At 27.0% G+C, this 15,559-nt stretch overlaps 1 protein-coding gene across 2 annotated transcripts in view; it reads right to left on the minus strand.

Annotated features, from left to right (window-relative positions):
* LOC122269323 (muscarinic Acetylcholine Receptor, A-type) overlaps positions 1-15,559 on the minus strand; it is a 219,859-nt gene that overhangs the window by 168,952 nt on the left and 35,348 nt on the right. For both annotated transcript variants that reach the window (XM_071188208.1, XM_071188207.1), the window contains exon 2: positions 4,563-4,606. The gene's annotated coding sequence lies outside the window, so the exon portion shown is untranslated. The remainder of the gene's footprint in view (positions 1-4,562; positions 4,607-15,559) is intronic.

The raw sequence follows: 15,559 nt of genomic DNA on the forward strand, positions 1-15,559 counted from the left end.
TTTTATACATGAATTGACACTAAATTTGCTTTGCATTAATAGGAAATACTGTTTTTCGATAAAAATTTCATTAGTATCTTAAAGTACTTCTAGCAAATTGGCAAAGATTTTGTATTTGCTAAAGAGGAGTCGGTAGGGCATATATCAATAATGCTAAAACTGACCTTTTTCGATGTACCTTTTCCAAGCATCTAAACAAGATATTGCTTCAGTTTTTTTTCACAGAATATTTATGTATAGGGGAGAGTCGGGTAGCCCCGCCCAGCTGGTACCACCGCCCACTGGCAATTTCATGTGTATAGAATATTTTTTCAAGTCAATGGGCCATCGGACATTAATTGTTATATTAAAAAAAGATTATTTTCAGAGTTTCAAGCATTTATGTAGGTGTTAATATGGTACACAATAGTTTTGAAAATATGTTGAATACAGTAGTCATGAAATTTAGAAAAATTGGTTGAATGTTTCGATTGAACTTCATTTTAATACTAAAAAAATAATTTTTTCTATACATACAGCATTAAAGTATGTAGTCTTAAGTTTAATTTGCACAAAGAAAGAAGTTTATATGTGAAAAATTGTTCGAGTAATTACAAATTTACAAAAAAATTGGATTTCGGGTAGCCCCGCTCACATGAATGTCGGGTATCCCCGCCCAATTTTATTTCGTCGATAAATGTACGGTTGCAAAGATTATTATTTTATTGCTTCAAATTTGAATGTTACATGCATTTTTAACAACAAGTATTGTTGTTATTAAATGATTAATATTAAATGACAGAATTCACTAAAAGTATATAAATATGTAATAAATAAAATAATTTTGTGATGAAAATGATAAATGAGGCTTATCTATTGTCAATACATTGGTCATTTTCATTTACACCTGAAAAAACAGTCAAAAAACATAATTTTTGTAACTGGGCGTGGCTACCCGACACATTTTGAAAAGAGCTGAAAAGCATGTTTTTTTTTATACTTCTATTTTTTTAAGTTAAACTATTCTTTCTTTGTTTATTCTTTTTGCATTATTTAGTTAGATGATAAAACAATAGAAACATGCAAAAATATTGATCATTACTCACTATTATACAGAAATATAAGCAATACTCCTTAAGCGGGGGAGGGGGGCTACCAGATTCTCCCCTACGTGTTTGCACTGTGATAACTGTTAATTCATATCTCTGGCAAAAAAACTGAAGAGATATCTTGTTTAGATGCTGAGAAAAGGTACATCGAAAAAGGTCAGTTTCAGTATTATTGATGTATACCCTACCGACTCCTTATTAGCTGAGAGGAGTTGGTAGGGTATATATCAATAATACTAAAGCTGACCTTTTTCGATGTACCTTTTCTCAGCATCTTAATAAGATATTGATTCATTTTTTCCCCACAGAATATTCATACATACATGCTTATGCAGTGATAACTACTAATACATATCGTTAGCAGAATTCTTTTTAAAATATTATGAACTATAAACTTTAAAATGTTTTAAAAGTTTAATCATTTTTGAGTAAATAAGTATTTCTGTTAACGCTTAAAAAATTATGACAGCATACAACTGATATAATCTCAAATATCCCAAAAAATTTCAAAGCGATATTAAAAGTAGTTTCATAGAAAAGATACATCGAAGAAGGTCAGTTTTAGCATTATTGATGTATGCCTTACCGAATCTCTTTAAAATAATTTCTGTAAATATCTGAAACTTAAAAATCAAGTCTTTCTTTTAGTAGATCAAGTCACACAGATTTTCCACCTATATGAATCAGGTGTACAATTATTTATTTACATAAAATCACTTTCATTGAGGATGATTGGTGAACTTTCACCAAAAAGAACAATGTATGTCCATATAACTCTTCCTGGAAAAATACTAATGAATCATATCTAGATTTAATTTTATATGAAATTAATTTAAGAAATCGTCATCAAAGATTTTAATAATGGCTATATTTCTTTCCATGAAAAATGGGAACTACAACTATGAGGAAAAATTTTAATCGATTCTAATTATGATAGTTCTACAGATTTTAATACTATCGTTTTACTGTTGCTCAAAACACTGACAAAAAAAACTGTTAAATGATTATAAAATGTGGCTTTATAATTATTAAGACATGAATTTAAAGAAAAGTTATAACGCATCTGCTAATAAGTTTCCGGTCTGACATACAGATGGCTCCCTAAATGCAGAATTAGTATTTTGTTTAGCAAGTCCTAACCTTCAAATAAATGGTGTCAAAATTTTATAACGATCTACCGATTGATTTTAAAGTTACAGTGATCTTAATCGAACGCCAATTTATATTATTGAAACAATGGATGGAAAAGAATTTCGTGTTCTTATTAAACATTGTTATTTAATGGGAAAAATCACGGTAGAAACTAAAGCTTGACTCGATAAGTGTTATCCGGGTTCTTCACCAGGAAAATCGACCATTATTGACTGGTTTGCTGATTTTAAACGTGGTCGTACAAATGTTGAAGATGCGCCGCGCTCTGGACGCCCTAAAGATGTGATTAATCTGGAAAACATAATAAATGTCCACAAAATTGTAGAGAAAACCGCAAAGTGAAGTTGCATGACATTGCTGATACTCTAAATATATCAAAAGATTGTGTAGGCTTTATTTTGCAAGAACATTTTTTTTATGAGAAAGCTGTTTTCGAAGTGGGTGCAGCGTGTGCTAATAGTTGACCGAAAACAACAACGAATTGATTATTCCGAGAGCTGTTTGACGTTGTTTCAGCGTGCTTCCGCACCCACCCTGTTCACCAGATTTGGCTCCTAGTGACTTCTACTTGTTTGCAGACTTGAAAAAAATTCTCGCTGGTAAGAGATTCAGCACAAATGAGGAAGTGATTGCCGAAATAAACGCCTGTTTTGAGGTCAAAGATGGTTCTTTTTTTAAGAAAGATGTAGAGATGATAGAGAGGCGATGAAGTGACTGTATATCTCTTAAAGGAGACTATGTTGATGAATAAATTTGAATTTTACAAAAAAAAGTTGTGTTTACTTCATTAGACCGGGAACTTATCAGCCGATGTGTTAATATATGTATTTTAAAATATTTTTGTATTTGCTTCACTTACTTTGGTTTTATGCTCTTCAGATCTATCCAGCCTTACTTACCTTCAACAGATGAGCTTCCAAATCATTAAAATAATTTGACAATATACATAAAAATATAATAGTTTTAAGGACAACTTTGTAGGTAAGAATTGAAATGAAATTGAAAACATGTTAAGTAAATGTTTTTAAAGCATAATAAGTATTGAATAGTATAATAAGAATTAAAACTATTAATTCAATTCTTCATATATGGGATCAGTTAACAATGTAAATTATGTACATTCGGCAAAATTTAAAAAATCTTAAAAAACACCTTAAAAAACTTTTGACCTAATGACGGATTTTCATGTACTCGGTATTAATAGATTGAGTGACTTAACTTTAATTTAACTAACCTTAATTTGAAAACACGATACTATCTCTGAAAAAACATATCTTTTTTGATGGATTTAGATTCATGACACTCAGGTTATGGGGATTAGAGCATTGGAAGATATGGTCCAAACAGTTTAGCCAGGAGAACAGTTTAGAATTCTTAATGTTAATTTTACTTCTTACTTATATCCTATAGCTCCAAATTTTCGAAGCTAATAAAAATTTTTACACACAATTATTAGATTCATTTATACACAGATAATTCCACTCGAAAATAAATTTTTATTAATAATTATTTATTGCTTCTAATCATTTAATTTAATTATAGTGGAAATTTTTTTAAAAATAGTATACAGATTCTTATAGCATTTTGACAAATTCTTATAACACTTTTTTAGCTGATTTACCAAATGCAAATTCGCATGAAAAATTGGTTGTTCAGTTTCTGAGTAATCAGATTTTAAATATATGATTCATTTTGAAATTCCATACTTCAAAAGCTATGAAATTAATTTTATTAAAGTTTTAAATAATGCCACATAAAATTACTTTCTTCAAAATCTTGCATACCTTATAACTAAAGCATTTTTCAGCTATTATTAAACAAAATAATCGAAAAAGTAAATAATTAACAAAAATGAATTTCTGCATAAAATTATCTTTGAATCTTAAACTGTGGATGCAAAATTTTTTCGATTCACTGAAAAAGACTTGGCACAATATGCTGAAAGTGAAATTAACATTAAGGGGTCTAACTTTTTGACCGCTCTCTTGAACAAAATATTGGGACCATAATTTCCAGACAGCGACTATCCCATCCCTAATTTTGAGGGTCAAAGGTCTGTACCCATAGAGACGAAAGTATTTTTTATTCAGAAAAGTACGTTGTGACTTAGATTTCATAACTTTAAATATCGTTTACACTAATTAATTAGTATAATTGAAATTAAGCCCTAGAACCATAAAAATTCAGTCCTAGTACGTGAAATTCCGATTATTGGATTAAAAGTAATTCAGGGTGTTCCATTTCTTATTTAGCGCACTGTACTCAATTAGTTAGTATAAAAGGGGGAATAACATTTGAAATTAAAACTTTATTTTTACTTACGAATATCAGAATCTTCTTACAGTCCAAAAATAGAAGAAATTCACCTAAAATAAAATAAAAAGACAAATTATATATTTTAAATTTATTAAGAGGTTTTTTAGGGGGAGATTGTCTGTATAAATATTCTACATCTCATAGCAGATAAAATAGACGTAAAATGTTTCTTAAAACATAAAATTAATGCAATTTTATAAAGTAAAATTTATTTCATCTTTTATTCATCTTTTATTCAAAATAAAATTAGAGAAAAAAGTATTTTTCTACACTGTTAAATTTTTCAATCCGAAATTACGGTAAAATGACCCGCAGTAGTCTGCCCACTCTATTAACCATAACATTTATGGTTATGAACATTTCTTTATCTTTACGGTTTTAAAACCATTTACGGTTTGTACAGCTAAAATCCCGTGAATACAAAATCATAAGGTTTACTGATCACTTATAACTAGCATAGTTTCTAAACCATAAACATAAAAATTAAACTGATATTGAAAGAGGTGGGCCTAGTTGGCTGGGATAGAATTCTGGTTGGTAAACTGTATTAGGGAAAAGCAATCAATAACGCTTTTTCTCGCATTTAACAGTTTGAATATAATCTTTTTGTGGTTATTTAACTGTTTAAGTTGAAAATGGAAAAATAACAATTAGATAAATTGTTGTTTAAGGGGTCACAGTATCCGAAAAATGACCAAAGTATCGAAAATTCTTTGATTGCTTATAATAAAACTTAAGACTGTTTCAAAAAATTCTCTCTCTATCTACATTTTAAGAAAAGTTATGAATGATTTTAGATTCTCTTAATACAGAAACTTGCACAGCAGACAGACTTTAGAGTGCTTTTTCTCATAGATGATAATTTTGTGTTTTAATCTTAATTAAATCCCCAAGGAATTTTTTCTATTTAAGATAAAACTTTGAAGTAAACTTTTTTATCTTAAGTATAATACACTTATTTAAACTTTGCATGGAATAAGCATTTTATGAGGTATTGCAATTTTCACAGCATGTTATATACACCTAACAGGAATTCTTAACCTTTTTTTTCTACATTTTTACAAAATAACCTATCAAAAATATTCTAATCGATATATCATCAAATGAATGCTCAAAATTGTTAAGAGAAATATTGCAAGCACTAAGAAAAGAAAATTTGAAATATGTTAAAATAAAAAAGCCTTAGGAATTTAAAAATTTTGAATTTTTTCAACTTTTTTTAAGATTTTAAAAAAATTAAACAGTTTAATTACTTTTTGAAGATAAATTATTGATTTTAAGTTAAATGAGCATGTAAAGCAACCACCAAAGGAATGATTATACCTTTATTTGAAAAAATTGTTGCAAAGGTACTGTGACCCCTTAACAATTTTTCAGAAAATTTTCTAAGAGTGTAGACTTAATGGCAATTGTTTTACAATATCCGATGATCTGAATTTGCAAATTAATATTCCAACCCTCTAAAGGAAGTTTTGCTAATTAAAAACGATTCGTTTATGTCACATATCAATACAGCTGCAATAGAAAGAAAATCAAATAATTAAAATTATTCCACTCCTTTTTAAGAATATCATTCAAACTGACAGCTTCTCTTCTTTATTCCTATCTTCACCGAAATCATTTCATTTTATTTAGCTAAATACTTCATGATACCTTAATCACTGATTAAATTTGAACTAGTTTCCCAAAATCAGTTATCTAATTAATTAACAAGGATTAAATCGATTTTGTTTACCTTTGATGTCAGGCAGTGTTTTCTTTCCAAAATCCTACTTACAAGATAATTAAATATTTGGTATCTGTTAAATACTAAATAGTGGTCAATTTTTCCAGGAAACGAGCTCATTCTTTAGTATATATCTTCCAAAATAAACAGACACAAAGAGAATTATTAAATCATAGTTATTTTAATCTCTTTCATGGAGATTAAAATATAAAATTAATATAAAATTTATTTTTCATAGTGACGAAATTTATTTTTCATAGTGACAAAATTTATTTTTCATAATGACAAAATTTATTTTTCATAATGACAAAATTTATTTTTCATAGTGACAAAATTTATTTTTCCTAGTGACAAAATTTTTTTTCTCATAGTGACAAAATTTATTTTTCATAGTGACAAAATTTATTTTTCATAGTGACAAAATTTATTTTTCATAGTAACCAATATTTAACGTGATCAGTCGAAGTCTATTCTCCACTTATTGCTTTATGTCAAATTTTAGGAATTTTAAAAAAAAAACATCTAACGAATATACAGCAGGGTTATTCACAATTCCCTCTGTTTACTACAACCTTAAGTTTACTGCAACTGGCTTCAGTGGTACATGTTACTGCCATCTACCGGCAACTGCTTAAATTAAAACTTGAATACTTTCGGAATAATTCATATGTTCTTTTTTGCCATATTCGTCTTTGTTTTTTTACTATAACGCTTTGAAAACCCGGAGGGAATTATGAATAACCCTGTATTTTGTACCTTCCAAACTCAGCGAAAAGTAATGTTCTGACTGGGAGTTATTAAAAACGAAAATGAATGGTGTGATCAGCTCAGGTGTTAATCATGTCATTTAACTATAATCAGTGGTACGCTTACGAAAATTCGGCTTATCACTTATCTTCATGATATCGCTAAAATGAACAGTAAAACCGTGCAAATTTGATACAAACTTAATATGGTGTTAAATTTAATGCGTATGCATATAATGACTTAAAAATCTAAGACGACGTAAGACACAAAGACGAATTATGACATAAACTAGAGAAAGACGAAACAAAGTATATGTTGAATATTATGGATCGATTAGAAACCACTATCATTTTGCAATTTAGATCTATTCAATTTACTATACTTATTTCATAAAATTAAAGGGTCACAGTACCCAAAAAATGACCAAAATATCGATATTTTCATTGTTTATAATAAAACTTCAAACTTCTTCAAATACAATGAGAAAAAAACATCTCTCCATCTACGTTTTTAAAAAAGTTATGAATGATTTCAGATTGCCCTAAAACAGCAACTTGATCTGCAGACAAACTTTAAAGTGCCTTTTCTCATAGATGATAATTTTGTGTTTTAATCTTTATGAAATCCCTAAGGAGTTTTTCTATTTAAGATAAAGCTTGGAAGTTAACTTTTTTATCTTAAGTATAATACACTTATTTAAATTGTGCATGGAATAAGCATTTTATGAGGTATTACAATTTTTACAGCATGTTATGTATACCAAAAGGAATTTTTTACCTTTTATTTCTACTTTCTTACAAAAAAATCTATAAAAAAATGTTATAATTGATTTATCACCAAATGAATGCACAAAATTTTTAAGATGAATATTGTAAGCACTAAGAAAAAAAGATTTGAAAATATGTTAAAATAAAAAAGCCTTAGGGATTTAAAAATTTTGAATCTTTTCAATTTTGTTTAAAATTTAAAAAAAATTAAACAGTTTAACTATTTTTTAAAGATAAATTATTGATTATAAGTTACATGAGCATGTAAAGCATCCACAAAATGAATGATTATACCTTTATTTAAAAAAAAATATTGTAAGGGTACTGTGACCTTTTAATTTCTATAAAAATAACTAAATCAGTCTTTGCATAACTATTAAATAGCTTTTTTGCTGTTGTGATATTTAGACAGATAATATAATCTCAGCTATGTAATCGAAATAATGGTCAAAACAGTCTTCGTTTTATCTTAAAACTTTATTGTTACCGCCATTTTATTTATACAGGATATATTTTCTGAAGCGACGAATTAATGTTTGTGCACGAAGTAAGCTGTGAATTATACAGTAGTTCTTACAAAAAATATATATATCTTCTTGAAGCTGAACTTGGGAAAATACGAACTCAACGATTAAGATGCTTCAGACGTTTATAGAAGAAAAATAAAAAAAATATGTTTTCCTGGCTTTTCATTAGGAGGTGATCTATTGCTAAAGTTGGAAGAATATTTAGTTTTTCTTCCTTCTTTATTGAACAGGAAAATACTAAGCTTTATACGAAGAAGGAAATAAACCAAAGTTTGTTTCGATGACACAGAGTTAGAGAGATATTAATGAAACGTATTCTATCACGTGAAATGGCACTAATGCAATAGATTGACTTCTTACACATATTGAAGTTTAATTATACATATATGTTATTTGTTCAGTTTTTTGAGAAAACATATTTTTATTTTTAAAGGAATAAAGTGTAAAAAGTACAACGCGTTTAATAACTGATATATCAATCTTCAGTTAGAAAGAAATGAAATGAAATATGAGTCATATAAATAAACCAAATTTTGTTTCGATGACACAGAGTTAGAGAGATATTAATGAAACGTATTCTATCACGTGAAATGGCACTAATGCAATAGATTGACTTACACATATTGAAGTTTAATTATACTTATATATTATTTGTTCAGTTTTTTGAGAAAATATAGTTTAATTTTCAAAGGAATAAAGTGCAAAAAGTACAACTCGTTTAATAACTGCTATATCAATCTCCAGTCAGAAGGAAAGGAAATGAAGTATGAGTCATATAAATAAACCAAAATTTGTTTCTATGGCATACAGTTAGAGAGATATTAATGTAACGTATTCTATCACGTGAAATGGCACTAATGCAATAGATTGACTTACACATATTAAAGTTTAATTATACATATATGTTATTTAATTAGTTTTCGGTGAAAATATATTTTTAGTTTTAAAGGAATAAAGTTTAAAAAGTACAACGCATTTAATGACTGATACATCAATCTTCAGTCAGAAAGAAATGAAATGAAATATGAGTCATATAAATAAACCAAAATTTGGTTCTATGACATACAGTTAGAGAGATATTAATGAAACGTATTCTTTCATGTGAAATGACACTAATGCAGTAGATTGATTTACACATATTGAAGTTTAATTATACATATATATTATACATTAAATGTTTTGGAAAAATATTTTTAGTTTATAAGGAATAAAAGTGTAAATTGAAGAATACGTTTTAATGTTTAATGACTGATTTATCAATCTTAATTAAGAAAAAAAATACTGAATATGAATATAATCTGTTTGTAATTATTTTAAATATTTGAATTGTATATGAAATGTTTTTGAATTGTGTTTGTTGTTTGAATTGTATATGAAATGTTTGTTGCCTGCATTTAGTATTATTTAGAAATAGAAGCACAATGAAAAAAGCACCTAAACGTAATTATTCATCTTTATTGTATATATCCTTAAGCTAAATTCAGTATTAAACTCTTGTAAGACTAAATTATAAAAAGTAAATATTTGTCATTGAAATATTTAGTGGAAATTCAAATGGTAAATATGAATTTTTTTTTGTATAACATTGGAATTACGAATTTATGTTTCAAACTATGTGGGATCATTATAAGTTAAAAATTGTTGTTTAGAAGTATATAAAGAGAAGAAAGAAAAATCGATGCATTAATTTGTCATTTGTTGCATATAAATAAGATGAAATAAGTTTTAAAAAATATATCACTTTTTCTAAATTTTAACACTCATTATAAAAGCATGTTTTATTGCTCATTTTGCTAAAATCCAACTTTTCAAGCTTTTCGGTGTTCCCATAGAGCCAGAAACGTGGTAAATTTTACCATATTATGGTAGTTTTTACCATATATTTTTCGCAATGTATGTTGTTTGTTTCCTACATGCCTGATTGAATAAAGAAATATACTTGTAGTTGAAGTAAGGTGAGAAAACGTAATATGTAATTATAAAAACGTTCTTACAAACAAATACTGACTTTAGTATTTAAGTTATAAATTATAAGTGCTTAAAGCAACTATCAACTATTTTACTAATTACTATTTTACTATTTTACTTATTTAATTTAAAAATTTTGAGGATTCGAATTTTTTCTCGCTGTTATTTTATTACAAAATAATTTCCCAATATATATTTCATTAGCATTTGTAAGAATTGATGAAGAAAATGAACTCAGAGAGTTTCTGTGCACACTTGGGGGGGGGGAGGGTTAGAAGTTCCGAATTAAATCACGATAAAAAGTACTGGCACTTTTACCAACATATGTTACGGAACAAAAATCTGATACACGGTAATTTTTACAGTAATAATTACAGTAAAATCACTGAATCACTGCAATTAAATGAATATTAAGTAAGAATTACGCATTATTTTTTGCAGTGAAAATGGATTTTACGGATGATACAGCAAACATGCCGGTAATTTATACCGTAGTATGACATGGAATGTTTTACAGTGCCATTGAAATCGTTTTTATATTGGTTAAACAATAAAAAATGTTCACCAAAAAAAAAATATACGATTACACCGAATTATAAAATATTAAAAAGCGTATAATATATATAGTATAAAAAGTAAATGTATAGTAACACCATTGAAATACTGTATATGAAATTTTTAAAATCATATTGAATAACGTAATCATGTTTTAATCGCTAAAAACAGTCGCAACAGTGAAATGAAAGCGCAAAGAAATTCTAATGGTTACGTGAAAAACCGAGTAAAGAGGTTTCTAAATATAACCTACTATCAATAAGAAGATATTCTTGGAGAAGCTTAATTAAAAAAAAAGTTTCATTTTGCTTGGGAATGCAAAAATGTTTTAAGAAAAATCTTTTAATATAACTAAAACGTTTTCCTCATATCAGGAATGTCATTTTTTTCGTTTTTTAAAACAAAATTAAAAGACATTCATGACGAATAATTATACTATTTTTTCAGTGTTCTTAATATGTAATTACAAATAAAAATAGAACGACATTTTTGACATTTAAATTGTTTTTTTTATCTCATAATTGCATGGTATGGTCTCACTGTTCGAGTTTTCATTCCATAATTATGGCAAAATAACTGGCAGTCATAAATGTAACAGTAAAATTTACGGTAAACTGATGGTTACATTTACGCCTGTAAAATCGTTTAAAACTAGAATGGTTACTAAAACCATGTATATAAAATTAAACAGTTTTTTTAGCAGTTTACAACTAGCATGGTTTCAAAACCAGGAAAAAAAATATCAGACCATTATACCTAGGCATTTTGCTTGGTAATGAGCTTTGGAGTGAGTTTGAGATTAAGTTGTATCCATCTCTTGAACAATGAAATAGGGTTTAATTAGTTTATCTGGGTGTTTCACCTATATGGTTGTATTTCTGGTTGTTCACCTAAGACACGGGTTTTACTAGACTTTTTTGTGATAAGTAGTTTTATGGTGCTGCCATCTACGCTTGAGTGAGTGCATTATATTCTAATAGTCAAGGGTTATAAATTAGGAAGTGCAGGAAGCTGGAAACTCTTCAATAATTGAAAGGAATTGATTTAAATACCTTATAGTTTTGTATTCAAGTGTGGTTTAGAAACTGACAGTTTAGAAAATGAGAAAAATCGGGGAATTGTTTCTCCCTTATACACTCTTCCCTATCTCTTAATATGGAAAATCTGGTTTTGCTATGCGGAGAAGACTGCAGGTTAAAATGGGACTTTTTACGTGCAGAACTGTCATTGGATAAAATATATTATTTGTAAGCGATTTCAAAACCCTAAAGATTCCGAAACCGGACTTCTGTCTGATATTTTACTATAATTTTAGAATGAAAATTATAACAGTGTACTTTAAAGTTATACTTAGAGGTCTCTAACTCCATGGTAATGGCATTTCTGGTAAAAAAACAGCAACGTAATGTTGTTAATAAAAACAAAATATACGGTATTTATGTTATTCATTTGGTAATTTTTCCGTTCGTATGGTAATGGCTTTTCGGAAATTCTGGTTTTCAAAATTATAGTACTTATCACCATCTTCATTATTCATTATCTAATGAAAAATGCAAAACTGATAAGTAAATTTTACCGAATAAATGATTTTTATTCCATATTCTAAGGCACCATGGTAAAATTTCTAAATTTTAACGTGTTTGCCAAATTTTGTGATAAATTATAAAACCATATTTTATTTTCAATTTTACCAATCACTGCCAAAATCATTATAAAACCATATTTTATTTTTCATTTCACAAAACTCGTCAAGCTTTATACTATTGAGCCAGAAACATGGTAAATTTTACCATACTCCAGACGTTTTGACCATACATTTTTCTTAACGCACCATTTAATTTTATAATAATATTTTTAATAATATCAGATAATATTAATACTATCAATAATATTCTTTGTAACAATATTCAGACCAAACATACTTAAAAATATATTCTATGCAACATTGAAAAATATTTATTTTTATCATTTTGAAAATTATAGTAAACAATTTTTATTTTTGTTTCAGTTTTAAAAACATCGCATTTCAATAATTTTAATTATTTTTAATTCTTCATGTCACTTTCATACCGCTGGACAGACATATTACAAATATGCGTTATATATAATTGTTATTTTTAAATTCTTTCCAGAGTTTTCAAATTGGAATCTTTTTTTTTAATTTTAAATTTTTGTTACTCATAAAGACAGCACAAAAAAACACTGAATGTTGTATAAAAACACTGTATCATAAAAAACATTTTCATAGAAGTTAGTATAACAAAGAGATGATTTACATTCAGAATTATTTTCATTGGAGTTTTGGTTCTAACATTTTGTACCTCAGGGAAATTACTGATTGAATAGATTGTAAAACCATATTTTGTTTTTAATTTTACCAAAATCAACGAACTTTTTTCCATAGAGCAAGAAACACTTTAATATATACCATATTTTAGTAGTTTAAAAAAAATTTTTTTTCTTAGTGCATAGTTTAATTTTTTTTATAAACTCTCTGTTTTTATTATTTTTTAGATGAATATTCAAACGGAAATTACTGAAAAGTATTTTATTTTTAATCATTTTGAAAATGATTGTAAACAAGTTTAATTTTTGTTCAAGTCTTAGAAACATCGCATTTTAATCAAATTTAATTTTTAAACGTTCGAAAACGTATCACATTACAAATATGTGTTGTATTTAATTGTTATTTTTGAATTCTCAAGAGACTTTTCAATCTGAATTCTTTTTTTTTCTTTCAATTTTCGTTACGCATAAATACAGCGCAAAAATTTCAATAGTGTTGTACAAAAATAGTGAATTATAAAAAAATATTCTAATAGAAGTTAGTATAATAAAGTGATGATTTACATTCAGAGTTATTTTCTTAGGAGTTTTGGATCTAAGATGTTATCCCTCTGGGAAATTATTGATTGAATAAAGCAAACAAGACTAGTTTTCGAATACGGTTATCTTCCTCAAAATCTGAGAGTTACCTATTCATACAATTTTCGTGAATTTCTAAAGGTATTTTTTTCTTTTAGGGTTGCGTTTAACTTTAAAGTTATACGCGAGTTTCGAAAATACCTAAAAAAATACATACACTGGTTTAGAAAATCAGACGAAATTTTGTTTAAAATATGATTTGTTGAAGAAAGGTAAAGAATTTTGATTTTCCCCAAGATTATGTTCTTAAGATTTATTTATCTAGTGTATAACTGAATTAAAAATTATGCCTTAAAATTTTCTGCACATTTGTAAGATAGATTTGTAAGATTTTCTAAATATTTGCGATGCATTTGTAAAAAATTGTAAACATAATAAAGAAAAGTTTTGTATATTTATTTCCTTTCTTAAATTTTGTACCTTCCCCTTCAGAAATCCTAGAGCTGTTTAAGCATTAGGAATAATTGTTGGAGGAAGTAGGAGACAAGTGTGAAAAAATTTTAAAAAATTTCCCAAAAAGTTTTCTATTAATCATTTTGATCATAACTAATATTTTAAATTTAAATTTGTTATTTGATAAGTTTGATTTATTTTCATTTCGATGGATGCGTAAACTAAGTTGATAATTTGCTTTTTAATTTTCTTTTTTTTTAATCCAAATAATTTTTTTCTTTCCTAAACCTATGGCTACGCAAGTTATAAATTTATAGTTACTTTTAAAAATAAATAAAAATCAGCAATGATCTCATTTCAATCAAAAATGCAGTCTTAAGTACATAATCTTATTATTGCTTTCTTTCAATAAACTAAATAATGCATTTTGACAAAGCAGCATTAAACAGAGACATTAATATAATTTTTAACTAAAACATTTTACACACATTCTAAAAATTAAAAAATATTCAAGATAGCAACTTTTCGATTAAAGACAAACTCAAAATATAGCCTTAATTAGTCTCAAAATGAGGACAAAATTTGTAAAAACAAAGGAATTATTTTCCATAAATAATTTATTTTTTTAAATAAATACCTCAATAATTGACGTGGTTTCAACTAACCCTATTAGTATCAAAATCTAGAAAAAAATAAGCAATTAAAAAAATCAATCAAAAGTAAATATTAAAATATGTAACAGACATATTCTCTATATATCTCCAATTATGTATTTCTAATAATATATCTCTAGTTATTAAAAAGCAAGAAACATAGTCCAAAGAATTATAAAGCAAATTATGCGTGAATTTTCTTCTCTAACTTTAATTATAATTGAATATATTGTAATTGAATCAGAATATTGAGAATATTGAGGATATAATCTAACATCTAACTTGCTGTTGGTTTAATTTACTTTTTCTTGGGGTAATAGGGGGTATGATTGTTTGCGGTAATATACCGCCAGCCGGTGATACTGCTTCCGAAGGGGCTGCATAGTAATCCCTTCCTGATGATGATACTATGTCTGTCAGTTTTTCCTCTATAATTTCTTTTATTTCCTTTTTGATTGTAAGGTTGCTATTTCCAGTAGCACTTTGTAATTCAGTTTGTTATTTAGTGTTAATGATTTTGGTTTTCTCCCGCTCTGCTGAAACTTTTAGCACTCTTATGAAGTAATAACTTATTTTATTTCATCTTTTAATATTTTCCTCAAATATCCTTCTATCTGTAACATTAGCAGCATGGCGCTGACACAACTTGTTGAAATTTCACAACTTATACTTTTTCTTTGATTTTCATTAGTTTTGTATTTATTTCTCAAAGTGTATTTTATATATATATATATATACTTAT

Source organism: Parasteatoda tepidariorum, chromosome X2 (genome assembly GCF_043381705.1).
Source record: "Parasteatoda tepidariorum isolate YZ-2023 chromosome X2, CAS_Ptep_4.0, whole genome shotgun sequence".
NCBI lineage: Eukaryota > Metazoa > Arthropoda > Arachnida > Araneae > Theridiidae > Parasteatoda > Parasteatoda tepidariorum.